At 44.4% G+C, this 27,023-nt stretch overlaps 1 long non-coding RNA gene across 1 annotated transcript in view; it reads right to left on the bottom strand.

The window, feature by feature from the left end:
• The window catches only part of LOC135386056 (uncharacterized), a 119,246-nt gene that overhangs the window by 39,716 nt on the left and 52,507 nt on the right, over nt 1–27,023 (bottom strand). Inside the window, exon 3 of the long non-coding RNA XR_010420575.1 lies at nt 3,390–3,524. This is a non-coding gene — a long non-coding RNA (uncharacterized LOC135386056). The remainder of the gene's footprint in view (nt 1–3,389; nt 3,525–27,023) is intronic.

Genomic DNA, 27,023 nt, shown 5'->3' with positions numbered 1-27,023 from the left:
CATAATTATAAATACATTTTAAAGTCTGTATTTAAACACAAAATGTAAATGCATGAACTTATATTTTAAATAGTATTTTAATTACAATGTATTGAAATACTGTCCAGCTCACTGCTACTCAGAAGACTACATCAGGGAGAAACTTACTTCGCGTTATTCTGGGAGCCCCCGCCCTCCAAATGCCCTATAGATAACACGTTTTGCACGGCGTTTACTCGACCGGTTCATCATTATACTGAAAAAAGAAAAGAAAAACAATTTGGCCGGTGCATAGTCTAAAGAAATTTAGAAAAAGCAGTGCGGGATCCCGACGATAAACTTCGCAAAAGTGTGAGTGAGGTTCTGAATACCGATATGACGGCAAAATTAACTTCACTGCGACTTTAAACAAATGATAAATAAAAAATGATAAATTCATCGCAGAACTCTGTGGGTGCATCACAAGTGCATGCGCCACGGCGGCCGCCACTGCAAGCGGTGAAAGCAAACATTGAACAGTAAAGCAGAACAAAATAACAAATTTGTTATCGAGAAAGCTGTGCCGAAAATGGTCTAAGAATGCCCATGAAAACAGCAAATGCCCGCTACAAACCTCCCATTCTGGAGAGTGGGCAACACTGTGTTAGCGCCGAAGAAGTTTCAAAAACAATGGTCAATAATAGTTGGTGCGCTCTCCGAGAGAGGGCAGCACGAGGCACGAAAGCCAAATCTCGCGCGCTCTTCCGAAAACCGATAGAGCTGTGAGCTTAGCTGCGATGCGCGACACAGGGTCGCCTGTGAACTTGAACTCTTGTGAATTTTTTTTCTGGTTTTAAGCATTTTGGAATACCTTTTTGGAATTTTTCACTGAAATGTTTCCCGTGCGTCACCTGAACCTGTAGTGCGTATGCCATTTATTTATTTATTTACCCTCAGGGCCCGTGGGCATCATTGCTTATGCGCCACCTGCACTTCGCAGTATTTTTCAAACTTAATGCAAAATTTTCGCATATAATCAATAATGAATGACTGTTCATCCAGTTTCGCGTAGACCGTCGACAGACATACTAGTTCAGGTGAGGACAGCCATAAGAGTAAACAAGTCATTCACGAAAAATCCGAGTGCCGGCGCCAGGGGTGTTGTTTTTGTCGCTGGATGGAGCTCGGAGCTCGCTCAGGCTCATTTCCCAATCTAGCCATTATAGATTTTGCACAACTGAGGACATGTCCCACTCTGTATGGAATGTCGCGTCTCAACTGCCGATGGCCACGAGAGCATTTGAGCAATTCTAATTTGTCATGAAAAAATTCATCGCCGGTACTACTTGATTGGTGAACACGCCACTTGTGAGTCGCGTAACGCGTTGGCATTCCACGCCGAGACTGGAAGATGACCCGGGTTCGAATCCGGGCGTTGGTTGCGCTGTCCGGGTCTTCCCTAGGCTTTCCTCAGACGCTTTAAGACAAATGTCGGTATAGTTGCCTGCGAAGTCTGCCCAGGACGCACGATCCCCCCGTTGACAGTCGTAACGTTGCCTGCCTGAGCCATCACCACGTGATTATCATTTGATACCTAGACACCTATTCAAAAGAATAGGCAACAAGTTTCAAGTGGGTGCGTGTTCCGGGACAATAAACACCGTCGTTATCTACAGGACCTTAGATTGAGACATGAAGGGAATTGACCTCAGGACCTGAGCCGCCGATATTCGTTGGATATCTACCCGTCTACTTACATTGAGGCAGGTCTATGTTTGGAGCTCAGCATGAAAAGCGACTTCAACGCCAATATGTTCTTGGAATCGAAGCAAACTTCTGGTCACCTTTGTCCAACCGGAAGCTCATTTCCAGAGGTTTCAAAAGCCTACCACCCAGGTTCAATAGATAGAAGATGGCAACATACAGGGCGTCTAGATTTTAATGGTATGGTTGTTCCTTTAGGGTAATGGGGCAAGATGAGACACGAGGCAAGATGCGACAGTTTTTGCTCGACGCCGTCTGTCTCAGAGACGCGTTGCCCCATGCGCTTGAAACTTTACTCATATGTGGCTCTGCATGTCCGCTTTATTGCACGTGAGAAATGTCCGTACTGCTTTTGCGTTGAAGAGAGAGAGAAAAAAAAGTCGGTTGGAATGTAAAGACCCGAAAAAAGGCGCGATTTTCTGTAGTCCTTTTTCTTGTCAGCTGTGCAGCAGAGTGTCGCAGGTTTATTCTGTCAATGTAAGTCCACATCCTATTTCTTTATTCATTCGTCTAGATATATGCAAAATATGGGCACTCTTGGGTATCCAGTGTTCAACTGAAAAATGAATGCATCCGATGGTATCCATGGGGCAAGACGCAACAACTTAATGTAATTTAAATGTAATGTAATTTAAATTTAATGTAATTTAGAAACTGATCACTCAACTATTAGGTGGCCCTATGCTTGTTCCTCAGATATTCCTTTTTGCATATTGCCTAGGATTTTCCAGCAAATTTGCCTGTGTCCTAGGATATTTCCAGCAAAACAGAAGCGCACTCAAAAGCGAGCGACCAGCGACACATCAGACTGGCGGTGCCTTGTTTGCGAAGGACGGTGGAGGGAAATAGCACGGGGTTCTGTGTGGTTTTATCGCACATCATCATTAGGGCTCAAGGGGTGTGTGTAGGTGCCTAAATTGCAAAAACTAATTTGTGTAGTTCACTACCACAGCGTGTCTCATCTTGCCCCACGCGCTGTCTCGTCTTGCCCCGGGGGTCTGGGCACGATGAGACAATCTGCATTTTTGAATTTCTTGTTCTGTGTTTATTTTACAACCGGTTACGCACGTTCTGACGCACGTTCTGATCAGAAGCTCTAGGCCTCTGAGAATGTGCCTATGGGTGTTTTTTTTTTAACACGAAAAATCAAAACTCCATATTCAATTGCAAATTTCTGTATCATCTTGCCCTACCTTACCCTACTTACTGCACCTTTCACGCACGTTGCTATGATAAAAGTTTGACATATGGGGTCTGATCCCTTCATTCCAGGCCCGATTTCTCTCTCCCCCTCTGCATTTTTTATTTTTTTAGTGCTGCTGTTTCAACTTTGAGCGGTTATATTTTCATGGTGGCCACAGTACCTCACACCATGAATCACACATGTCTAATGTCTCAGATATTTCCATGGACAATATCTCTCGAGCGACGTTGTCTGGTGCTGTCCGGATGTGTTTCCACGAAGCCCCGCTATAGAGACGGAACGGTATTAGGCCTAGATAGTTTTGCTGTCGTTCGCAACGAGTGACACATGCTGATTGCGCACCATCGTTGTGCGGGTGCTCCCGCATTTTACCCACAACCCGCGGCGACATGGTATTTCTTTATGCAAATCGCGGAACTGCGCGCGGGTATCAGCGGGTAACAGCGAGTATACCCGCACCCACCTCTAGTCATGAGATCGATGTGGTGAGACCCGGTATACTTCTACGTCGCACTGTGCTCTTTGCGTCACAGCGGCAGATGGGGCCGCGTCTCCAAGGTCATGGCGCCAACCGCAAGGTCCATTTTTCGTGGCGCTTCTGCAAATTAAATAACGCGATGATCAGGGAATGTTCAGCGAAAATATTGTGCGTGGTCACTCCTGATGTTTAGACGTTTTCATTGACTAAGCGCGGTTTTGAGCGATCCGAAATGTCAATTCACTGCCCCTCCAAGCAGTTATTAGATAATTTAGATAACCGTTCATAGATCATAATTAAAAGGACGGTCGCATCCGTGTGCAGTTGATTTCTACGGTGTCCTTTAATTCCTTGTGCAGCACTGACCACGGTATCGGAAATCCCACGAGAAATAGTAGGGCGGTTTGACGGTTATGCAATAGAATACATGTCAAGAGCAGACGCCGGATGTTGAGAGTATGTCGGAATTCCCGCTCTGGAAAACGAGAAAATGTCACTCCCTAAGAACCAATGAGAGCGCGTCCTTGAGAAAGGGAATGCGGGCGTCTCACAGAGCTAGTGAGTTCGCAAAACGCCTCCTTCTCACTCCTCCGGTTAGAGAGGGACATCACGCCGCGGGGGCCTCTGTAGCTACAGAAACAGCGCTGATCTGTAAAATCACTTTATTTAATATCTAAGCACTTTCCGAACGAAAATATTAACCAAGTACTCGTAGATTGGTTACCGATGCTGAACATAGTGGTGTCGCCCAAGCAGCACGCCAATATTGGTCCAATATGGGGAGTGCAACCAGGCTCCATATTGGAGCAATATGGGCTGCCTATATTGGCAAGCCCATTTTGCCCACATTGTGCCAATATCTCCGTGATAACGCCAACGGTGAGTCGGCGTAATAATAAAGTATCATCCGGTACAATATCCATCATTGATATTACTTCTCTTTTTTTTTCTTTTTTTTTTCTGCAGATCTTCCTATTGATCCACTTTGAATCGCGTTACAAAAACAAGACTGCATCGCCCTAAAAGCGGAGAACAGGTGCTGTGCCCGTCTTGCTGAAGGACCCAGGCAGTCGTATTGCCAACTGTAGGATGGGACAAGCAAAAGCTTGTCCACGTCCCACGGAACTGCCAACATCCCTAAGAAGCCTTCATTGGGATCACAGTAGTGTATGAACGAACAATTTTCAACCCGCTCCTACACTTTAAATATTTTCACACCTTTAAAGGTGTAAAATTGGTGTATTCTCATGTATTACACCTATTTTACACCCTAGAACCTTGACTTGAAAATTTTCGAGGGTGTAACTGTGGTGAATTACACCCTTTTATGAGACATTGTCAAGAGGGTGTGATGAGGGTGCAACAGAGGGTGCATATGGAAGTGGGACAGGCTCCATTACACAGGCTAAATGTATTCCTGTTCCTATGCAGTGTTGGAGTGCTTGTGGTACTCAGAACTTAAGCTTGTGATACAAGTTGTCATATAAAGACCAAATGCACAGTTACACAACATTTGGTACACTGTCATCTAACCCCTCAAGGTTAGATGACCGGAAAATATAAAATTACTACTATGTGATAAAGCTGTATTAAGTGATACGTTTGAATACCTTCATGCCTACGTAATGTAGGCTATGTATGCGGCATGGCATAATGTCAACCTAATAAAAGCATAACTATTCAGTTCCTGTGATTGTGTCTGATATGTATGATGCCCACATATACCCACATCAATCACCTATAACATGTGTGTGTTGTGCAACATGTGTCTGCAATGTCCTATTTTTGCTTCACACAGGGTACAGCTGAGTAGTATACCTGGAAAGTATTACATGTTCAGTGTGAGAAAAGTATATTCTTGGCTTTTTAAAGAATATTTTGCATGGCTGTGATCGAAGAGTGATGCCAAGATAGCCACAATGACACTCCAAAGTACCAAGCATGTGCCTTCTGTAAAAACTAAAAACACTATATTTTCGCAGTGAAGCTGTGATAATTTCCAGCTGCCTCTTCTATGGTTTGCAGGTTACATTACACCCTTCCATACAATTACACCCTTGATTTCTTGAGGGTGTTCCGTTACGCCTTAAAAGGTGCGCGCCATGCACATGTTCTTTTACACCCTTTAAGGTGTAAAATTATTTAGAGTGTAGAGTACAAAGGAGCGAAACACTTTCGCGACGGTGACGGACATAAGCCTCAGCAACTCACACTGCCTGCAGTAACTTGAAAGCACCTAGCATTACAGATCAGACATCCCTTCCTATCAATCATTGTGTTTTTTACTTGACCTGCCGCAATTCCGTTGTCATTAGAGAACCCAGCGACATTTTAGCCTGAATGAAATGTCCGATCCGACTGTCGCGCATGCGCATTAGTTGTAGGACGCGTGATTTCGCTCAAAAGACCACCACGCTCTCAGTCGGTTCGACCGATTGGCATCGCGAAGCAAGATGGCGGCTGTATGCGGAAAGTGGAAAGTTGAGTTGTTGAGTTGCAATGCATTCCCATCCCAACGTAACATTGGGATTGTCACATATGTTGACTGTTTCGAACAATGTGCATCATCTGCAGGAAGTTGTTGGATGTAACGACGTATTGAGTTGGGCATTTCAAACGCTTCAACGTCCAATCATGCCGTGCTGCTTGGGCATGTGGTGCAAGTATACCAACACGGGTACGTACCATTTTCTGCATTTTCAGTCAATATGGGGTGTACACGGGCAATATGGGGCCCATATTGCCGACATTTTCCCCATACTGGTTCAAACTTGGCAATATGGGGCCAATATGGGAGAAATCCTTGCAAAACGGGTCCCATATTGGACCCGTATCGCCAATGCCCAGCCAATATGGGTCCAATATTGTGTGCTGCTTGGGCGGTTTCATAGATGGGTTTCGACATGCGACCGTCACTTTAACGGCAAGGAAAAAAAAATAAGTGTGCACACATACAAAATAAACTACTGAAATATCATAGAATAGTAAATTAATAATGATAATAAAGTAAAAATATGGTTCCATGGATCAAGATTTTTACTGTATTCGATAATCATTAACCGATAGAGAAGGGTGCTTTTGTCTCCTTTTCTTTTGCATCAGCAGTGCCTAGTGGAAGTGGTCTCAATAATCAATATCGATGGTTTTAATCGTGCTTATCTTTCCAATAAGGTCATGTGTTCCTTTGATTCCACACTTGGCATGAGTGCCAGCTCACAAATGCGTAAAAAATATATAGGCGGTCAAAAGAAAGAAAAAGTAACTTTCTCTTCCCTTGAGCTTATAGGTAAAGTACGAAACATTAAGCACTTTGTTACCTTCATTAGGTGTGCATTCCCGCACTCATCAATACACGTGCGGACAGCTCCTATTTGTGCTCGCAGCTGTGAGCTTTAGTACGCCACAAATATGCCAGTTGAATAAGACCACATTTGCTTCGTTCCACTGTTCAGTATTCACGTGCAGTGCATCCTGCGTCCCACAACGCTGTCCAGTGGGCTTTAGCCGTCAGGAGCACGTGAGCAGCCCTGCAGCAGATGCAGTGTACTCCTTCTTGCTCCATAGCCAACAGGAGCTGGCCGTGCAGGGAACTAGCGCTTATCGCGTCAAATCCCCATTAGCCTGGAGAGTTACGCAAAGAGTGACACCCATAATACCGAGGACGATCGACCACGCGTTGTTCTTAGCGACCTGAACAGAAGAAAGCGGACAGAAGAATGGAGCTCTCTGATGATGTTTTTGTCAGGGTTGTCAGTGAAACTGTGTGACGGGATCTCGTCCCAAACAAAAGAACAAACGAACACAGAAGGTAGAACAGCTCAAGGAGTAAGACGAAAGGAATTTTTTGGAGGGGACGAGATGCTATATAGTTTCGGCCAAGCCGAACGTCAACTCTTAATTGGATGTTGCGGGGCTGTCAAGAGTGAGAAGAGACGATCGGCTGCCACTGCTTTTGTGTTTTTTTTTTTTTCTTTTTCACTTTGTTCAGCGCCGAGGAAGTCGGTGCCGTAACTTTTCGTGCGTTCTCGCGAGTGACGTTTCTTCGGCACGGGAGAAGAAATCTATGACATTGGCAAGGGCGTGTGAGGCTTCTGCTGTCATTGAAAGTATTTTCTTTTGCAGTTATTGCTCCGCTTGTTATGGCATCGTTATTTTTCTGGCAGAGGGGAAAGTGAAAACTGCTCTGTAGCTTTACTTTAGATTTAGTAGTCAGCTGTCGTAAATCGTAAGAGTGCCATGCATGCGTAGAACAAAGAAACGCTTATGACGCGCAAGATGTTTCAGTGTTGTACAGCTCCGGTATACCTATATATTTGGCACAGCTGAAGCGATCAAATTCGCAAAAACCTGAATGAGTCACCGGTGGCATATGGGATCACAAACGTAGCTTATGAAGAACTGTTGACTAGCGAAAGAAAACTGATTCGCGGTAATTTAGATTCGTGAAATACTTTGGATGATATCATTTCGGAAGCCGACCTTTAGTAAGGTGACACACTCCAACAGGGCGTCAGAAGACGGAATTGCTGTCTTGTGATATGCAAACTTTATGACAAAACCATATGGAGCTCCGAAGAAGCTTGTTAATTGGGAAAGTGTGTGCACATAAGGTCTCGGTAAAGCGGGATTAATTTGGCATGTGTATGTCGCTACTTCGGTTCTGTGGCTAGGAGTTCCGGCAACAAGTGCCCTAAATAGATCGTAAACAGCGCTTACCTTCAGTTCTTCTCGTCGAAAGTGTTACGTGCCATATCAACGGACATATTCGCGGAAACTGAAATTCGCGATTATCTGGGAGCACACAATAACACGAAAAAAGTTGTACTTCTAGAGTATCCTGCTATACGTGACAATCCGAGGCTTTCCACAGGCGCCATGAAGGGAGTGTGAGTCACGTTGTGACGCGCGTTGCGCGTCGCGTTTTGCGCCTGCATTGGCTGCAACAACAGTTACTATCGCTATCATAACAGAGATTACGTTTTGCGTGCCCGCACCGCTCGCACACCCCTTCGATGGTGGTCCGCTAGGAATGTCTCGTATACGCTAACGTGTGTCCCACATCTAGCCATGATAAACCATTTTGGTGAAGCGGGACCTCAACATGGGTGTCCTGCAGCTGCAAGTAGTTCTGTAGTCGCTTTCAGTGGTTTCACCCTGACGCGAGGAGGACATCGCGTTCTTACGTGACCTTCAGAGGCCACCTACTCAAACGTTGCCAGTCTATACGCATTGCTGACAATGGCCCCATAAGGCCGAAACAGCAGTCCAGTGTTGGTACTGCAGCGTCTGAGTGCCTATAAACATATGGAGTACTTATATAGGCAACAATATGATGGAAGGTATGCTAGGAAACGAAATGGGACGGGAGAACCCCCGTGCAATATCGGAGCTCCTTCGTGTCTAGCATTTCGCAAAAAAAAGAAAAAATATGCGTCGCAGTGGTCTTCCAATGCTGCACACAATTTGAAACAAGAAATGGGTCATTATTCTCCTGTCTCCCTCTTGTCTTCTCCTTTCGCTGCCAGTTCATATGGAAATATAAAATTACCAGCTTGCCGTGGCCGTCAGACTGCTCCGCATAACATTTTTTTTTTTTTTACATACCTTCTCCCTCCGATTACAGATGTCGACAGTACAGGGACCGCTTTGGTTCGTTTTGTGAAACTGTATCAGTGTAGCCGTTATACGCGTTCATATCTTAGAAACTAAACTTAGGTCTCGAAGTTCGGGGTAACGATTGAAATAAAATTTTCCCCAAAATTTCGGTAACATATGTACTATAAATACCATTAATAATCCAGTAACAAATTACCATATACCATATAAGTAGAACCATAGTACCTTTTTACCAGGAATAAATACCATTTCGAACCCTATTTCCAAATCCAAATATTACGCATTACGAGCTAACAAACCGTTCAATAGAGATGCAGCTCTGAAAAGACCCTTCCCATGCAACCAGTACACAAGGCTGCCAAGAGTCTTTCGTAGCGCAAAGATACGATATAAACAGAGAGCAGGAACAGAATTCGGACTTGTCCTCTGCTATTATAAATAAATATCCAACCCACATGATGAAGGCTGTAATTATGGTGAATGCCGAAATTATCATTAATTATGATGAAATGAGTTAATGAAGATATTCCCCAACCGAGACGTGGGTTGTCATTAATCTGCTACCTTAGGAGAAGGTATTAAGATAAATCTACTCCAGCGTATAAACTGTTTCATTTACTTACGATGCACTGTGTTGCTAGCTGACAATTCATAATAGGACGTTTCAACCGACATAAATTATGTTCAACAGAAGACAACGATGTGCGGCCGCCACTGGTGATTATGTAGCTACGTGATTAAACGTGTATGTATGCGGATAATGCAAGTATGGTGCGCACATTATGTGCAACGCTTGGGAGCATTATGGACTACCTTTCGTGGAGAGCCTGCACTCTATAGCTCGAATAGAGTTCAGCTATCCAAGATCATCTATAGGTGCTCTCAGCTGCCTGAGCTCTATACTGATTACCTGCTTCGTGAACTTGACGGCGTTTTTACACTTTGAGAAAAATGTTACGTAATAATGGGGGAGAAGGTAGAGAAGAAGAAACAATGTGACGTTCACCGCTCCGGTGCACACGGCTGTTCCAGAACACTTGGTGGATGTTATCTCGGGACGCTAATCACTCTCTCAAGATAATGCGACCTTGGAGCCCTAAAAGATGGTCACAGCGACTATGATCTTCAGAAAGGAGGTTTCAGAAAGCAGATAGCAGGTCTACCTTGCCGAATCTGACCAGTCCCCCAATACCTTCTCCACGTTGAGCGATCGACGGTACTGCCTGCAGATCTAGATAGTAGGTGCACGTGCTGCTGTAGTACGCAGGATGCGGAGCGAGACCGAGGCCATTTCCCTTTTGTTGAGAGCATTACATTTGTTACGCGTCTGATGTGTATGGTAAGCACCCAGATACACCTTACACAATATGCATGCCCGCAGAGAATCGACAATGAAATCTGTAGGCTAATATGTGCTCGTAGAAAGCATGTGCTGACAGGCATGGAGTATAAAAGCGCCTTAAGACGCATGAGAAACTTTCAAAGAAGGTTGCATGCTGAAGTGCGCTTTTTAGCTTGGCAGCAGGTGTCTGTCTCTCTTTTCCCAGACTTCATTGTACATGAAATATGGTAACGACCGCCTATTCCCCTAATAACCTTGCCGCATATGCAGACATAATACAGGCACCACCCTTTTTGTCAACGTTACACCATCTCTTCCTCGAGCAACAAATGGCGGAACCAAAGAATGGTGTATCCTTTCCTTTCTTGTTCGCTAAACAGCGGAGAAAACACACAGACCGTTTACAACCATAAATCGCGGCGAAGAAAAGGGTCTCCGTGTTTTATTTACCCAATCCATGCCCCGACCCACACACACACGCTCGTACTAAAAACGTGCATACATGCGTAGCATGAAGAAAAGCCATCCTTATCGGACGAATGACGTCACAAAAGCATAGTGCGCGACAGTACATAATATGGCGGAATACACGAACACTTCGAGTTACTGTTTTATTTACTTTTTTTTTTTTTTTTTTTGCGAGCGACTGCTCGTAATAATAAAATCTACGGGACATAAAAAGACAGCAGTTCCGCCCTGCAGAGGCCATTGTCAGCAGCCTCGTAGCGACGACATCCAACCTCGGGGGAACCCAGTCGCCTTCCCCTTTCCTTTGTAAATGCCAGAACAACATCCACAGTCCCTCCTTCCTCCCATAAGGCCTGCCCTCTCCCTCTATACCGGATGGTCCTTCGCTCGCAGAAACCAAAGTTCTTCGAAACTGATTCCCTTTTGGTCTGACCGCCGCCTTCGTTTATGCATGTCGTCGGTGGAACGTTCAGTGTTTCGTGACGGGAGACGTATACTGAAGAAGCAAGAAGAAAAAAAAAAAACAACAACAGAGAAACAAGAACTACGCTCCTGCCGTAGAGTCAAGTAAGAAGAAAAAAAAGGCGGAGGTTTGGTGAGCCTGTAAACTGCCTGTCACGTTCAAGGGCAGGTCAGAGGAAGGTTGGGTCTCGCTCTCGCCTTGGATCGCTTTCCCAACTTGCGCGCTGTGGTTCTTTTCCTGTTGTTGCTAATACGCGCGCATTTCGAGACCGGCACAGGAGGTGGCACAACGCTGCGCTACATGTATTATGCGCTTCGGGTAACGTTAGTTGTGCCACAGCGTTATGTGAAGGGCTGAAGCTCATACTGACTCTTTCCTCTCTCTCTTTTTTTTTTTTGCGACTCGTTTTGTTCTCTTTTGAAGATACCGCGACTATTGAACTGCGAGTTTCGTGCACAGCCTCTGCATGTCATGCGGGGCTCACTATTCGGCTCATGAAGAGTGTTCCGCTGAGCATAATGGAAGCACACATTTCATCATGCGGGTACTGGAAAACTGATCAGGATGCCACAAAACCTTGCGCGTTTTGAAGTAGCCAGTCCTGACTGTTCCGGGTCTAACATCTCAATATTTTTTGTGAATTTCCAATTCCAGTTCTTGCGCGTAACGTAGACGTAACGAAAAACAAACAATAGGGAGTTTTAGGAAACCGTGATCGCCCTCCGATTCCTTTTCCGTATCGCTATCAGCGTAGCACTAGCCGGTTGGCTGACACGGAAATGGAATCGGAGGGCGATCACGGTGTCCTAATACTGAGTTTTAGGGGAACGTAGAAGTTTGACGATAACGTTTCGGAAAGCATGATAAGCCAATCGCCTGATTCCTTTCGAGTGGATGACGTCACGCTGCTGTTATCTGATTGACCGACAACGATACGGAGTCGGTATCGGAGGACGCATACACTTCTCTAAAACTCCCTAATGTGACGGAACGCCTCCTGATAATATGGAGTCTTAGTACGTCAGAAGGAACTCTACGAAAACGATACGACAAGTGAAGTTATCAAATCGAAGCTTACCAAATGTATGATGTCACCCACTTCAAAGAAACAGGGCGATTGGCTTACCATGTTTTCGGAACAGTTATCATGAACACTTTCTGATGTTACTGAAACTCACTATTATGACTGTACGGGCAGCGATAATCGTAAGTCCCGTGAAATTGAATTTGTCAGGTTGTGCTTTCCTATAATTGAAGCTCAAAGTTCCACTTCCCTGCTCTGACTTCGAAATAAGTTGAGCTGCAAAAATCCCGCGAAATTCGATTATCGTGATATTCCTTCATTCAGTCACAGCCTTCATTAAACATTCGTTGGTCGCAAACTTGCAAAAGTCAAACAAAAAAAGAGAGAGAGAGAGAGAGAGAGAGAGAGAAGACCGCGATAAGGCATAAAATGTTGCCGTCTATCCCAGAAAAAAAAAATTGCATGAATAGATAATATATCGAGCAACGACTTTCGAAGTATTTTGCAACACCAGCTTCTCGTTGTCCGGAATCCCTGGAGCAAAACCCGAATAATTACAAGAAAAAAAAAAAGACGAATCGGGCACGATGCGTGCTTACCGTGGCTGATGCCATTAAAAAGAGTGACAAGCAATTCATCTAACTCATGCTTGGCGTTGCCAAAAAATATGGCGGTAATGAGAATGGGACACGTAAAAAATTAAAATGTAATCACGATATGGGGTCCATGAAAGTACAAAAGCTGAACCAGCGTCTCGGCCCTTTAATATTAAAAGACAAAGTGCGTTATGTTTATATAATATGGAGCCGCGAAGCAGCCGCGTCTCCTGGGAGGACATTAATTTTCCGTGGACACGGGAGAGATTTCGAAGACGGCCGCTTGTCATTTTCGGAAATTCCCACCAGCAACAGCTGAAGGGATTAGCAGCGCACGTCATCAGGGCACAGTCACATTTGCGGACTTTCGATATACTTTGTACCGTAAGGTTGCTATCTATATCTCAGCACGTAGCATGTGCAATAAAGAGTGTCACAAAAGACACACTCGCTTGACGATTAAACATTAGGCATTTTAAACGGTTGCTTGTAGTTTCCCCAGCAAAGAGAATTGCTTTAAAATAGAATTCGAATGAAATACAATATTGAAACTCATATGAACATTTGATAATTTCTTTGTGTGTCTTTCTTTTTTTTTTTTTTTTTTGCGATGCTTACGATACGAGAATTACTGCTACTGTGCGGAAGGATCTCGTAACATCGATGAGGGTGAAAGATTTTTGTTCATATGAAACGATTCACACGCCCTTTTACACAGTTTTGAATGCGTAGCCTAAAAAAATCCCATGCATTTCACTGCACACGAGGCCTAATAAGACCGCGAAATAACGACGTCTCTTTCACTCCATTTTTAACTCCCTTTACCTTAAAATTCTCAAGTATACGCGCGTATAGTTTTACATCTAGCTGACGTCAACCTAAATTAAGTCCTCACATCATTGCACATATTTGAGGGAGTTGCACATGTTGTCATTTAACTAGGACAGACGTATATGTCTTATAAGGAGTCTGAACCTGACAGACTTGGGAAGACATCATACGTACTGTGCACGACCTGTATAGGCCGTGTTACGTTTCAGGCGCATTTGGCCCTGTTCCAACGTGGCTTATAGTATTTAGGAAAGTGAACTTAATGTCTGGTACATCCTTTACAAAATCGACTGGCCCCTCAACTATACGCGCCTACGGGGAACTTGCCACAATGTATAACATATTTAACAATGTCTCAGTACATAGCCGCTGCGTCAAAAGCTATGATTGAAGGGCGGTAACAACACGCATTACTATCATCTTTGGCCTCGCTTTCGTCTCATAGCAAAAACACCCACAGCCAAGCAAACGAAATAGTCTTCTTTGTGTATTCCGCATTCACGTGTGCAGTCATCCTTAAGGGCTTCAGAAGCCCCTATCAGCACCATTAATCATACGTTAATGACGGTCGGCACGTACAAGGCTAACCACACCGATGGCTGCCGCTCATAACACCGCTTTATGCATATACGCGCACTACATGTTTCTATGTCAATTGCGTGTCAGTGGAGTGGGAGAAATGCTGTTCTCTCAGGCTGTTCTCTGTCTTTGCATGAAGTAATCGACATGCATAATCAAACAATGTAATGTAACCAATGTGATGCAACTAAATCTAATAAACTGAGTACTCCAATCTGCAATGGTGCGGTGTTCTATACAGAGTGTTTCAACCAAGTGTTAAAAAAAAATGTGCTAAAAATCGACTTGTCGGAAAATTATGGTGTCAACTGGAATTACGACTTCAGACCACTTGCATAAAACTTCTGCGGCCGATAATTCGCGCACCTCGAAGTAACAGTTTTCGTATGTCTTTTTTTTTTCCTTCCTCTTCTTTTTTTTTTTTTTCAACTATTACCATTGTAGAACGATGTGTGGTAAATAATTAATGCGACATGCGCTTTCTGTTTCTGAGAGAGAAAAAAAAGCGCACCCACTTGGCAAATTTCGGAGTTCAATTCAGCGAATTATTTTTCTTAATCCTGTTTTCGTGCCGCGGAGCAACTGCGCCTGTGAGCGCGGTATGGATGTGGAAGATAGAGAAAGGACATTTGGGTTAGAAAGAGTTTTGTGGGGAAGGGAAGGAGTGGGACGAAGGAAGTTGTTCCACAGGCTCTGTACCACCAAGCAGGAAGGTGGTTTGTATGCGTCCTGGGCCCACTTCGGGGGCACTGTGCCAGAGAAAACCTCAGACAGCAAACCGCGGTGCCGGGATTCGAACCGACGTCACCTCCCAGTCCCGGCATGGAAAGCAATCAGTGTAACCACTACGCCACGAGAGCTGGTATTCAACAAATTTTCTTAGTTGGGCCGAAAAATTGACCGAAGTGGTCGTAAGTCGTAGCAAAAGTTCGCCGAAGGCGAATACCATTGACCTCAATATTTTCGGGCCACCAGAATTTTACAGAACTTTTTAACTTGTTGTGTGAAACACTCTGTATGTGTGCGTATTATCCGAACCGTATCATACAGGCCGTTTCTATGTTTACACATTATTCCTATTCTAAGTCTGCAGTCGTTACTTAATAACCAACACCATATATCAACACAGTATACATGCATGTAGTGGAGGGAAGGTACCGCACCTCCTCCAGTAAAGCACCTCATGTCATTTATCCCACCACGCATGACGTGGTTATTGTACTGTTGGAATGTAATCACGATACGTTGCAGTTAACTCGCAGCCCCAGGTTAGTTTTGGTACAGTAGGTATACGGCAGTAAGAAATGAGGGTGAAATCTTCCTCCATCATCTCTAGTTCCCATAGACCCCCCCGGAATATTCTTCTTGCTACGCAACTGTCACGAGGTCACGAAAAACACTTTACTGCACCATTGGTTTTTATTTTTTATTTTTACTTATACTAATTTAAGTGTATTTAATTATCGCTTCTCGTGGCACCCCAAAGATAAGCGCCTGCCACCGACAAGTTTATTTAAAGGGAGACTCCGCATCAAAAACGTGTTGAGGTAACAGCGAGACATCAATCCGTACCGAATGATATTTTAGTGAATACAATTTATCATCCCAAAGTGGCACAGATAATTAGAAAAGTAATATTTTCTTTTGGGTTATTAGGCGCTCCTCCTCGGAAGAGCGGTCCAGCAACACTGGGCTTCACGTCACCGGTATTCCGAATATTTTAGAACGAAATCGAGGAAGCAGATGACTGGTCATCCATGTGGCACGAAGATGTTACGAACTGCCACCACCACCACCACGAACTGCGTGCCCGAAAAACAGCCGGTGGCCCACACGAGACTAACGCTGACGTCACGCAGGGTACAGGAGGTGGGAAAGGGTACCTTTAGAAGTTTCGGTTTCGTTTTTAGCTTCCCAGTTCTTTTGGCAAGTAACGAGTCCCCGACTGCGGAACCAACTTAATTTCTCATTTCGGGGGAATGTATCGAACTTATTTACACAGCTATTGTAATATTTCGGATTTATCCCGGAATCTCGCCTTACGACGAAGTCCACTTTCTCTGTCTTCTTCTTGAACTCTTTTCGATTGCCACCGTGTACCACATGGGTGTCTGTACACCATGGCTGTATACAGGGTGTTTGCTCTAACGTGTCCAGATATTTTATTTAAAGCGAGCGATAAAAGAGAAACGAACGCTACCTTCCAGCTACTTGACTAAGAAACAGGTGCTACTACTGAAGCAGTACCTGTTTCTTACTCAAGTAGCGGAAAAGTACCATTTGCTTTTCTTTTATCGCTCGCTTTAAATATAATTTCTGGACACGTTCGAGCAAACACCCTGTACGACGTTGGCTTCAGATGTCAGGTGACTGATAATCTCACATAACGGTTGATATGCGGGGCCCTTATATAAAGCAACTCGCAATGAAACAATCAGGCATCCAAGAGCATTCAGGAAGCCATGACGGCAGTGCCCATTAGTACAAGCTTCGCTTCGACGACGACGACGACAAGTAGAAGAGAGGAGGAGGGGAAGAGCGCAGCTGACACGACATGGAGAGCCTCGTGGGCGGAACCCATGGGTGAGCGAGGCACGTTGGCGGCCTTTTGACAAGTCCGAGCCTGCAGAGGATTTCCCCTGTGACAAGAGAAATGTCACGCACTTCACAGAGCAGCATATCTGTCGGCGAGCCCCGACGCTCCAGAACAGTGAGGGAGAGAGCGAAGACAAATGAATGCAATCTCTCTAATCGGACGTCAGTCCGGAGAATGCCCTTCGGTATATGTGAGGCATCCGACGAACGAGACGGGCAACGACAGCTCTGCCATGCGCTCAGACAGATGAAATTAGCACACATGGACGAAGCGTTATTTGATGACAATGAACGTTCATAAATGTTTCATAAATTTGATTTGAATCGACTTATAAATCCACAGTTAACGATTCGTATGTGACACCTACTAATCAAGGATTCCTGTTTATGGGGTTGTGACATTTTGATATGTTCGGGTCGTTACGATGCACGCGTTGTACTGCATGCCGTAAACGTCCTAAACTTTGAAGAAACTTCGGCGTCGACCTGTGACGTCTGGAGAATCAGAGGCTCGGCCATTCCCGTTGGCTCTCGCAAGCACGTGACCCCTCCCGCGACCGTCTAACCGACGGAGACGATTCGTGGTCCCCATTTTCTACGCGTTTACGACCCTTTTGCTGTAGCTTGTAATGCAGCTTCACACTGACGCAAATAAGGGCCTTTTACATCACTTAACTCCTTAAGTATCTTAAATTATCTTAAAGTAATTACCTTAAGTAAGTATGGCGAAGTATCACTTAACTCTTTAACTCGCTCTCATTCATTGCGGATCTCCACAATGTTTGCATTCTAATGGTCAATTCGACACCATATTTATAGACTTTAAAAAGGAATTCGATAAGGTCTTCTGCTTCACAGACGTCTGCTCATAAAAGCTGGTACCTTCAAGTTACATCCCCAACTCCTAATCTGGTGCGCGCCTTCCTTCGAAACCAGACACGGTGCGTAGTCGCAGATGGAAAAAGATCAGCAAACAGTATGGTTAAACCCGGAGTCCCTCAAGGTTTTGTGCTTATTCCTGATGTACATAAATGACTTACCCGATTTCGTACAATCAACTATTAGACTATATGCAGACGACTGAGTTATTTATCGGAATATTAAGTCAACAAGAGACTACGAAATTCTTCAGTCAGACTTGAATAACCCATACACCTGGTGCTCCAAATGGCCGATAGAAATCAATTATGAAAAGTCCAAATGCATGACCTTCGCCACTCGAACAGTTACCTATTTATGCACACCGCTCCGCATTCTTCGCTCCAAAAAATCTTTCAGTACGAGTGGGTGAGGGGGGAAACCTCTTATTCCGCTCAGAAGTGGGCATCGTCACAGAGAAGTGGGCATCGTGACGACTATAGCAAAAAAAAAAAAAAAAAAAAAAGAAAGAAGAAGAAGAAAAAAACGGATCGAGGATCAAGGGTCGAGATGCTAGAGGGTGCGAGAGTCAGTCGGGGAGTGCAAACGGCTGGAGAGGTCGTTGGGCAAGACCACCCCTCATGCAGAAAGAGAACAACGTTTCTTGCTTTAGCGGAACGTACGAGTCCAAGTACCTCGGCATAGCCCTCGCAGGCAACCTATCCTGGAGCACTCATATTAGCTCAATCGTATAACCTGAGCAAACAAATCCCTTGGCTGCATCAGACATAAGCTACACCTAGCCTCGCTAGAAACTAAGCTGCTCGCTTAGACGACATTACTCCGACCACAATTGGAATATGCCTCCATAATCTGGAATCCGTCTAAGCGTCATCTAATAGATAAGATAGAGTCAGTGGAAAACAAAACGGATATAGGTTCATAGCTCAGGATTACAATTCATTTTCCAGTGTCTCCGCCATCAAAGCACAGCTTCTAGCTCCATTTCATATTAGACTAATAATTTCTGGCCTAGTTTTCTTCAGCAAAGTCTACTACAGTCACCCCTTTCCGCATCCAGCCTACTGCCAACCTCCACACTGGGTATTCCAGCGTCTATAGACCACCTACATAAGGTACTTGCTCCCCCTGCACGTACGAAAAACAATTTCTACACTCCCCTCATCAACTTATGTTGTCTAGAACTATAATAACCTTCCCCGCACACGTGACATCAGAACAAAACCAATCCACATTTATCTCTTTGTGCAATGACCTGTTTTAAGTTGGATGAAATTGATTGTTGACAAATTGTACGAAGAAAAGATACAATCTGCATTTTATTTTTCTTAAAATCAAGTCAAATCAAATTATTGTATTGATTGATCGTATGATTGATTGAATTGTATTCTTGAATTGATGAAGTTTGTATTTTGCTGTACTTGCATTCGTTGCCTCTGAGCTGTACCATACCTTTTGGTCCTTAACCTGTTTTGTCCTTACTCCTTGTGCCTGTTTTGAACTACACTCTTAAAAATGAACTTCACCGCATAGCATGCTCCTAGCCAACCATCATCTCGAATGATATCGTTATCTACCCGGATTTGTTGAAAACGGGAGGCGTACGCCATTTTTGTGACAATTATGGACCACATAAGTGTCACAGAAAAGGCGTACGCCTACCGCTTTGAACAAATCAGGACACAGAGCGATACCATTCGAGATAATGGTTGGCTAAAAGCGTGCTATGCGGTGAAGTTCATTTTTAAGAGTGTAGTGCTTGTTCTAAACCCTGTCATGTACTAAGAAATGAAATGAAATGCCCTGAGCTATACGTCAAACGGAGACGTTGTATCAGAACGCTGTATTCCCCGGCTCAGTCGTAAAAGACGTTCTACGTCACGAGGCAATCCCAAATTCCCACAATGTCGGCGTGTCTTGCGAGGGAAAGCTCAGTCATTTAGTTCCGCTGCCACAACGTGTGCAGCCTGTTTACAGCTGCACTAGTGTAGCTCCGCCACTGCGGAGATGTTTCATTAAAAAATATATAGGTTGTTTCTTTTTATCTGTAATAAATTTTTATAAAAACGGGAGTTGCATTAGGTTGCATAGTTGCATTACTTTTGACATTGGATACTGATGGTGCTACTACTATGAAACCGTTTTTTTTTTCAGTTAGCGGACTAATTAACAGATATATTTTGATCAACTTTTTAATTATTGACTTGAGGGAGCATGATCTCCACACTATTCGCACGAGTCACTGATGAAGCACGAAAGTAATCTCAGATCTAATTATTGTAGCTCAGCCGTCTACTACAAACCGCAAGTAGTCGGCAAAAGAGCGACGGTAACGTCCCTATCTCCGCCCTCGCTTAACGTCAATAATTAAGAAGTTTATTAAAATATCCCTGTTAATTAGTCCCCTAATTGAGAATAAATACGGCGTCCTAGCAGCAGCCCCGTTGAGTAATCCAATAAAGAAACTAAAAGCGTCCTAAGGCAACTCCCCTTTTTATGAAAATTTGTTGCAGCAAAAAAAGAAACACCCTGTATATAGTGCTGCTCATAAAGTATTTTCATTTCTGCAGCGGAAGGCTTCGGGAAGAGATTTGTAGAAAGAATACGGCAGAACATTCCCCATGAATGTAGTCTATCTAGTCGTTCTAAAAACGATGCAGCAATGTAAGTGCTGCCCTGCGTGAAACATCCAAATGACCTCGCCGCCATATTTCTGGGATCCCGGAGAGCGGAGTAAGCTTGAGAAATAGTGCACGACGCTTTTCGTAATTACAGTGCTATCCTGTCGTTATCTATTTCCATAACCGCGGAAAGCATGTTTGAAAGTTAATTGAACATTTACCAACTGATACATCCTTGTCCTTATATCGGCATTCCGAAAATGTTGGTGCCGCTAACAGTGATGTTCTCCATCAGGGAGGTGCCTCCTCTTTGTGGTCGACGATCCACTCTGATGAGATGCCCTATTTGGTCATGCTCAAAATGTGGAACACTTGCTATCGATGCAAACGTAAGCTAAAGCAAAGTTTTACGCTCCGCCATGCCGTTTCCCACATGGTCAGCATTGCTTCATTCTTCCTCTTGGAGTTAGCGTAACATGTAATTTTTGTTCTGTCACTGTGTAAAAATACTCTGGAGTTCATAAACAGAACACATGCAGTTTGAGAAGTTTTTACACGTGGGGAAAAAACAGCTCTGCCGATGAGAGATTTTTCTTTGTTAAGTCATTTCCGCCCACGCTTTCCTGCCTCCCAGTAAGGGGTTAATGAGAGTGATCCTATGGGGTCATTAATGAAAGAAAAGCGGGAGAAAGCCAGCCCGGCTGGAAGACCGGCTGGAAGAATTTTTCGCATGAAACTTTTTCGTTTATTTTTCTAAATTTTTATTCTCGTACACACGCTGTGGTTACAGAGACGAGCAATGGCGAATATGAAAGCGAATAAAAAGCGAAGAAATGCAAATTTCAAAGTAATGCGTATGTATAAGGTAAGGTCAAGATGTCAACTCATATATGAACTCACTTAAGTGATATGTGTTGCATTCACACGACCCTGTTTCTATTTGTGCTAGTTTAGCTATAATAGGTTACAACCAAGAACATCTACGGTGATGATGATAATGACTACAGACTTAGTGGGACTGCTGTGAGACCGGTTGCAGACTGCACAGCGATTATGCAAGATGTAGCCTGGATATGCACAGTTACATTTTTCGGGATACAAAAAGTCGCCATGTAAATTATCTTGGAACATGGCTTTCAAACATATTTTGTTGGTTTGTTCATTTTTACTTATTATTCTTTTTATTTACTTCTCTATTCATTTGTCCTAATCGTAAATTTCTGTGAACTTATTTCCACCTTCGAAGTTTTGAATATTTATAGGGAACAGTGCCCTCCTTCCAAAGGCGGCCACGATCTCTAGAATACGTAGATTATGTGCGAAGCGTGTAGGAATTGCCCCGCCTTAAATGTAAAATTTTCAGGGTGCAGGATATGTGGATATAGAGCTAACTGCTTTCACTCTGGTTTCTCCCATATGTGACGCTTCGGGTTGCCGAAGTTGTGATTTCAGCCGACACGCCGGCGCTACAGGGCACGGATCGTAATTTCAGTACACAATGGCTCCTTTCCGAATCGAAGTTTATGCGAAGCTTGCACTGCTTATGCTGCAGTATGATGTGAAGCGACAACACATACTTATAGATAAAAGCGACATTCACGGCGAAACTCTCACATTAGTCAAAAGTAAGCCTCGCAAGTAAATTACAAGTAGGAAGTAAATGAAATGCGTAAAATTATCTCTCGCGGAAATACCAAATCGCAGTTTCGGCACTTGATGACCAATCCTACCATCCATAAGCGAAGTGAATGCGTCTTCAACGCTATATGCATTGTGATTGAACACGATGACGTTGAACACCATGCATGTAACTCCGCAGAAACTATAACACGTGTGCCAATTGATTTTGTGACCATGAGAACAAAAATATTCACGACAATAAACGATATGCCGCATCTCACCACACACGTTATATTTGCACATTGATACAGCATATGCATCCGCATCAGCAATCATGCATGTACTGCCCATATAGGCCTCCCTCCACCAAGCACACGCTCAGTGCCTTGCAATCAGACCCGGTCCCACGAACAGCTCTCCGTGCGACAGCTGGAGAGAAATGCATGTTTATGGCGGGAATGAATTTCTTGTTGCTCATTGTCTGCCTGTACGTGGCCCGCCAATAGACTTGAGCGGAAACGTGCGGGGACCAAGCACACCTTCTCGCGCTCACGCTCCTCTCTCTCCCTCTACGTTGGCAGATCGAATTGCAGGCAGCAATTGCACTATCGATCAATCGGATCACCCGTTGCCTGCCGCTGTTTGCACCCGATCACCTGGTTCTCTGTGTAGTATGTACGTGCTGGCAAGCATATTGGTTCGGCGCAAACTTTCGTCAATGAACAGGGAAGCGCGAATGGAGGAGGGATTCAACGCTCAATCCTCGCGGTAGCAGAAATTTGTTTGAAATCACAATTAACTTCTGACTGTCAAGTATTATTTCTGTGTGGCAGGGGTGGGCAGTAATACTCATATTTTGTATACTTTTGTATAATTGTACAAATACATAATACTTCAGAGATACTGAGAAATACTTAGAAATCAGTATTGTTATGCTGGTACATAATACCTCAGTTTTGAGGTATTATAATACATAACACTAATACTTATGTGTATTGCACGAGTAACACTAATATATTGACACAAAACTCGGGGGGTTCTCAAGAAGGAAAAAGCAGAAATATACACAATTTGTGCGGTGCTCATTGAGACCGACGTACTCCAATCACATTTTATTTTAGGCCGGTTACATCTTCACGTGTTCTCAAAGGGACAGTCTTAGAAGAAGGCAGGCAAATGAAGCTACTTCTGTGATCTGATGCGATAGTGCTGACCAATTTTGAGCACAGTTGACTTCCTATATGCTCTCATTGGTGTCAACCTCGATTTCGTTCAGTCTGGACAATAAAAAATGTTCAAAATTGCCTAAAGCCGTTCAAAATTGTGTGACCGTATACGTGGTGCAACTGCCTCCAAGAGTGACTTTACTGGACGATCTGTTCCAGACGACAAGGGCCTTGTAGATTACTCGTCCTTATGCATGTGTGATTACTCACCCTTATATAGGGACGATGGACTATATAAGGAATGCAGGAGAGCGTCCAGTAACCTCTGGTCCTCAGGTCGTCCTCTCTAGGAGAAATTAAGGTAAGGGAATAATAGGGGACCGTTTTTGTCGCCCAAAATATGTGGGACACAAGAAAATTACTCATGAAGTGCACTGGAGACATTTGGGTCGGACTTACGACCTATTACACCTTCTGGAGTATTATAATACCGTAATACTTCCAATTTGTGTATTATGAAACATATACACGTACACACAGGTATCCTAATGACTCCCCTGACTGTCCACCCATTTTCAGCGTCGTTCATATCGTCCCATCATCAGGACACATCTCGTTCCGTCCATTACTCCTTGGGGTGGTGGGCCGCACCTCATGGTGCGAATTACTCCATTCATTATCATTAATTTGTCTGTTGTTGTTGTTGTGTATTATAATACGGATACAAATACTTTCGGAAAATGAGTATTGTAATACTCAAAGGTATTTACATATACATATTACAAAGGTATTATAATACAAAGTATTGCTATTACTGCACACCCCTGAAGTCTGTGCAAGGCGACAGCACTATATAATCCTTGGCATCACGGATGTTGTTGTCGTGAAATGATAATAAGGTCACGCAACAATAAGACGGTGTCTATATACTGAATAAAAATGCTAAACATCACGTCAGATAATTACTGCGTTGGTTTCACTGTCCTTTCCTATACATTTGTTCATAAAATATTTTGTACAAGACTGGCTCACTGGATAACGCAACTCGCAGACACTGTCAGTAAACCAAAACTTACGAGCATATACTGATTCATTGCATCACGGGTCTCATTCAGTGAAAGACACTTCAAACCTCGGAGCATAACCTGCTTCCTCCATGGCGTCGATCATAGGCTATGACTCGGAGGTTTTTTTTTCTTTGTTTTCTTTTGTTTTGTTTTTTTGTACTCACGAGACTTCTCACCAATCTGGGCACTGACCGGCCTAAAAGACTACAAGTCCGACCGGTACCTTTCGACTGCATCTCATCATTTCAACTTCTCATCTCATCCAAGCTACAGAAGTGACGCGGCCCACGGGAGTGAGGCAACAACGGTCAGCCAGTCTAGTTACCACTACCACTGGAACATGCATGCAAGTCACATAGTAACGTGTACAGCGCAAACAATAAAGGACGTCACAAGAACACCACCAGAATACAGAATTTTTTCAGCCATGATATATACGGCTTTTGAGAGGAGGCCCGCGCAAGACCTATTCGGCCACGAAGTCGCTCTTTTGCTCCGATGTCTCTCTCCAAGAGACCTCTACCCGAGAAACGTCATCATGACGTTGGTAAACAGACTGAAACCGAAACAAATAGGAAGGGAAGGGCTGGGTTCCATGCATGGGCACTTCGCTGCCTCCTATTGAAAGAAAAGTAGGACCGAAGGTCGCATCCCTTTCAGGGACCATCGTAATCCCCTCAAGACCGTGGCTTTCGAATGCGACCTTGTTAGCCTCTTTGTCTTAGCGTCTTCGTCGTGTTCGTAGCGTCTTCGTCGTGTTAGCCCTTGGCTTACAAAGTCCCTAGCTTCAAGTTAGCCCCTAGTTCAACTCTATCAAATTGGTGGCGCTGTCGAACACTATGACGTCATTTGTTTACAAACAGGGAGAGGTCTATTCTTGTGTCATTTGTGAAGAACAGGATACTCTCTCTCTGACGCATTCAGTAGGGACATTCTCACGGCCGTGCTTCCACAAAGAGCGTTAGAGCCTCTTGGCATCCAAGTTTATCATTGTTCAGAACATTGTTCATGCTTCTCTTGGCGACAGCGTATGTAATATGAGCTACCGACATGCTGATCACTGAATATGTGCTATAGCTCGTCTTTCGCCCTTCTTCGCGAGTCCCACTGGCTATGAGTTTGCGTTGTTTAGTCGAGGAAGGCCGTCATCTTCTTACACTCTGGGCTAAAACGGTAGGTGCGAGGGAAGGTACAACGGACAGTTGTGCCGATTTCTGTACTTTCCAAAGGGGCGTGTATGTTTGTGTAATCGAGGTCCAAGTTGCAATGTCCAGTGTCAGTCTTCTGGGTTTCTCGCGCGCCGCCAGGGGCCACCGCCCGGGCTGGTTTGCGTGATTATTGCGGTCCGACTTCCAGGGGGGGGGGGGGGGCACATACTGAAGACATGCTGTTGGGGGACACACAATGAGGATTGAATCCGATCCGCATCAAGTTTATCAAGAGCGTTCAGTACACGATGCTGCTACACGGTCCAACTCAATTCGTATTGAAGGGTCGGCTTGTCGACAGGCGGCGCTAACTGCCGCGAGGCAGTATGCTGGGATTAACAAATATGCTCCTAAAAAGTCGAGAATAACCGCACACGCTTCCGCATTGTACTGTATACTACGTTACAATTACGGGGAGTGTGTTGGTCGAGATTAAACAAAATTAGCAAACGCAGTCGCCAGTCATACCTATAGACTAAAACCGTAACCGTGAAATTCCATGGGCTAGTGAGGAACATTTGCAAATAGACCTCTCCCTGTTTGTAAACAAATGACGTCATACTGTTCGACAGCGCCACCAATTTGGTGGAGTTGAACAACGCTCGAAGCTATAGAGGCGAACAAGGTCGCGCACGAAAGCCACGGTATCGAGGGGATTACAATGGTCCCCCAAAGGGACGCGACCTACGGTCCTACTTTTCTTTCAATAGCAGGAAGCGAACAAGCGCATATTCGTGAAACCCAGACCTCCCCTTCCGATTTGTTTCTGTTTCAGTCTGTCTACCAACTTCATGATAACGTTTCTCTGGTAGAGGTCTATTAACGTAATGTATTTGTTTACCACAAATTCGTTGAGTTTGAGGATACGAACGGCGGCCTTCAAGCCGTCTTGCGAATCTCAATCCCTTTTAACGAACTGGATCGGGTTAAGCAGGCTCGGAGCTGCTCGAAAGTGTCCGTGTAGCAGCGCCGGATCCGCATTGAGCTCGATAAGCATTGGCTCAATGCGAATCTAAAGTGTCCGTGTCATAGGGGTATTATCTGAAATTGCTAACAAGTGCCACACGTATAATTTTCCTTTCACTTCAGCGAACGAAATAGGCGAGCAAGAACTATTTATCCTCCAGCCAGTGGCATAGCCAGGGGGGGGGGGGGGGATTTCCGGGGTTAAACCCCCCGAAATCGTACCTTTAGTAGTGCACTTGGAAGAGAAAAAAAAAGACGAAATCCTCTTCGTCCATGTAAAGTCCCCATAGAACCACTCCCGAAATATTTTTCTGGCTACGCCACTGCATCCACAATACAAGAACATGCCAGGAAGGCGGTGGTCCGAGCGGTCTGCCTTCCGACGTGGCGGCATGGTGCTCGGAAGGATCGCGTGTCCTCGGCATACTTCACAGGGAACTATGCCGACATTTGTCCTAAAGCGTCTGAGAAAAACCCGCGAAAAACACCGAGACAGCGCAGCCGGCGTCCGGATACAAACCTCGCAAGATGAATTCGCATTCGAAGTTCACGATGGAAATAAAAGACAACGAAAGCGT

Source organism: Ornithodoros turicata, chromosome 2, assembly GCF_037126465.1.
Source record: "Ornithodoros turicata isolate Travis chromosome 2, ASM3712646v1, whole genome shotgun sequence".
Taxonomy (NCBI): Eukaryota; Metazoa; Arthropoda; class Arachnida; order Ixodida; family Argasidae; genus Ornithodoros; species Ornithodoros turicata.
Note: the sequence above shows the minus strand (reverse complement) of the source record. Positions and strands in the feature narration are given on the sequence as shown.